Raw genomic sequence first — 330 nt, 5'->3', positions numbered from 1 at the left:
TTCTTTAAGTAAGTTTGATGCTAACGTTTTACCTTTGAACCCATCTTTCCCTAGCATGAGCGACGGAAGCCAGCACCCAACGCTCGGGGTGGCTGTGTCCTCAGCGCCCTTTCAGTACACAGACACCCCCAGCGCTGAAGCCATGACGAATTCAGATGAGGAGGAGTTCGCCAGACTGACGCCAGAGGGCCAGAAGTGTCTTATGGAGTTCTGGAACAGCCTGCCGCTTGAAGGTAAGTGAGCTTTCCTTATTAAGCTGTTGCTGGAGACTGAGGGATGTGCGAGGTACAAGGAAGGCAGAGAAGGGTATGTCCATTTTATGAAGGAAAT

This window comes from Penaeus monodon, chromosome 23 (genome assembly GCF_015228065.2).
Source record: "Penaeus monodon isolate SGIC_2016 chromosome 23, NSTDA_Pmon_1, whole genome shotgun sequence".
NCBI lineage: Eukaryota > Metazoa > Arthropoda > Malacostraca > Decapoda > Penaeidae > Penaeus > Penaeus monodon.
The sequence above is the reverse complement of the archived record's forward strand: the minus strand, read 5'-3'. Positions refer to the sequence as shown.